Here is a 2,774-nt window from a genome sequence, read left to right as displayed (position 1 = left end):
CTTAAATGTTTCCTAGTGCCGATATCAGAAGTGCTATGATGTTTGTGTTATCGCATTATTCTTTCTGCTTATTCTAAGTTCACACATTGCAACAGTTTTATTTGATTTTCTTTGAAGGTTCTGAAATCGAAACGTAAGAACTAAGATGAATTTTGAGGTATGCAACGTTTAATTTTATTCTGCCATTTTAAATTTCCAGTGGTCAACTACCTTAGTTGGTCTCAACAGCTAACTGAAGTTGATCGACAGCTGGAAAAAATAAACAGCATAAAGATCATACGCTTATAATAAAGAAAAAAACTCTCTGAATGAATCGATTATTTACCAAGGGGCTGTTTGTTTGTAATCTTACCAGAAAACTTTCTTCATTATTTAGGTCCCTAACTTTTAACAGCCAAGTCTCCCTACGTACAGAAGGATGCACAATTTCACCGATTTAAATAGCGGCAGCAATATTAAATAGATGAGCATTTCGTCGGTTTATAGGGCTGAGTTAAATTTTGCCTATGTATGAAACGCTAACATCCAGGGCAAGTTAAGGATATCACTTTTCGAGCAACCACCTGCGTCCTTCCGTAGTGGAGAGAACGTCATGCGTTTTCGACAGTCCAAATACGAGAGAATGAACTTTAAGTAAAATGAAAAGTAAGAAAGCGTGTAAATTTCTCGAGTTAAGCTTATTTGGAACTTGTTGCGGAGGCCTGTGTGTGTGTGTGTGCGGGCGTTGGAGTGGAAGCTGTATGTCGCCCGGGTCGAACGATGAAAAAAAAAAAACTCATCTGGTTTTCAGAAAGAACGTGTAAATTGAGATAGTGTCAATGATACGTTATTTTGTAGGATCCCCGACTCTTGTAAATGAGTTGAACTCGTGGTCTGAGAGAGAAAAGGTTAATAAACAGTAAAATTGTTATAAAGTCAGTAAAATTAGTAGTTCTTTTGAACGTGAATCATGAAGTGAAAAATAATGTAGTTAAATCATGAGCATCTTTTGAAAGAGAGTTAGATACGATATTTCAATAACGAAGTTTTATTTGTTTTTTTAAAAATAACATTAAAGATTTTCCAGATACAATATATATATATATCAAATAAGATTTTCATATCGAAGTTTTGTTATAAGTTACCAACAGTGTTCTTAACTAATTTGATCGCTTGTATATATAGCAAAATAATTATTTCCAAGAGATATGAAGCTTCCAATAGAAACCATTACATTTATTAACAGTCATAAGTTACGAGATGTGGAGCCAAATTTGTGATTTGTACTAAGAATAATACTTACCATGACTATAAATTTGATAAGATTATTTAAACTACAAAATATAATTGAATATTTACGACCGTTCGTGACAAGAAGCGGATTAGATTCTGTGGGAATTTTAACAATAGAAAAATGACTGCCAAAATATAAAAATTACTACGAAGTCATTTGAAGATTTGTGACTGTCTTGTCTGTCTGTTTTCTGGCAAAGTTTATCTAGAACAACTTTATCTAATGTACCTTTCTCTTAAAAGTACTGGTGTAATTTCAGGCATTTATTTGACATCTGCTTTTTAACAGGTCGAGTAACCACAAAATGGTTTCGTCTTGACTTGCTTGACCCAGGCAGGTTGTATGTACGTGAAAAAATGTGTGCGTTTGTGGTGGGGAGGCAGCTGTTATGGCTGCAACAGGAAATAAATCGTCAGTAATAATTTAGATAAATAACTTATGATTACTACTGAACTCTCTCTGGACAAAAGACACACACACGTATGTGGTTATACGTCGATTAAATATTCTTATTCTTCCTGGGGTTGAAGATTTAGTAGCTGTAATACCTGAATATAGATCCTATTAGTTTAGGATATAATTAGTTTTTAGATTATTATTTTTACTTTTACAAAATGTCAACTTCGAATTTACTTTCAAATATACACTTTGTAATCTAGGAATTTCGTTCTGTTAATACAGTAAAGAATGAGTTAGGTTTAATTCTAAAAGACCGAATGTAATTTTATCTTTTTATATTCGATTCCATTTTAAAGGACTATTCACACTTCTACTTTCTATTTAGCATTTGGGGGTTAGAAGATTATAGTCATAAATTTTTTAAATAGTTTCATTCTATATTTAGTTGAATGTTTAAGGAAGTGTGCACTTTAGCAGTCATTAATTCTTTGAGAAATTTAGAAAACAAAACCGAAAATTTGCTTTTTCCGCACGTTATTTCGATTTTAAAATACTTTCTACATTTATATTTTCCTCACTATCATCATCCTCATCATCACTGTCGTCATCATCATTCTCATCATCATCGTCGTCGTCGTCGTCGTCGTCATCATAATCATCATCATCATCATCGACCCGTACACATTGCTGTCTCGGGTCCTGGGATTCATAGGAACGTTTGCCCAATTTCCATGGCGTACAAGTGACTGAGATCATAACGTAAACCCATAGAAAGGAAGCCAGTCCCTTACAGGGTTACTCAACGACTGGAACAACGTGGAATGAAGCATTTTGTTCAAGAACACATGACGCTGTCCAGTCCGGGAATCGAAACCAGAATCTTATGATCAAGAGTGCTATACTCTTACCAGTGGGCCTCGCGCAGAGTTCAAATGCCGCCCAGGTCGACTTTGCCTTCCATCCTTTTAGGGTCGATAAAATAAGTACCAGTTGAGCAATGGGGTCGATGTAACCGACTAGTCCCCTCCTGCCAAATTCCAGGTCCTGTGCCAATAATAAAATATTATTATTATTTTTATTTATTTTTTCTAGATCCTGTTCA

This window comes from Octopus bimaculoides, chromosome 9 (genome assembly GCF_001194135.2).
Source record: "Octopus bimaculoides isolate UCB-OBI-ISO-001 chromosome 9, ASM119413v2, whole genome shotgun sequence".
Taxonomy (NCBI): Eukaryota; Metazoa; Mollusca; class Cephalopoda; order Octopoda; family Octopodidae; genus Octopus; species Octopus bimaculoides.
This window is presented reverse-complemented; position numbering follows the sequence as displayed.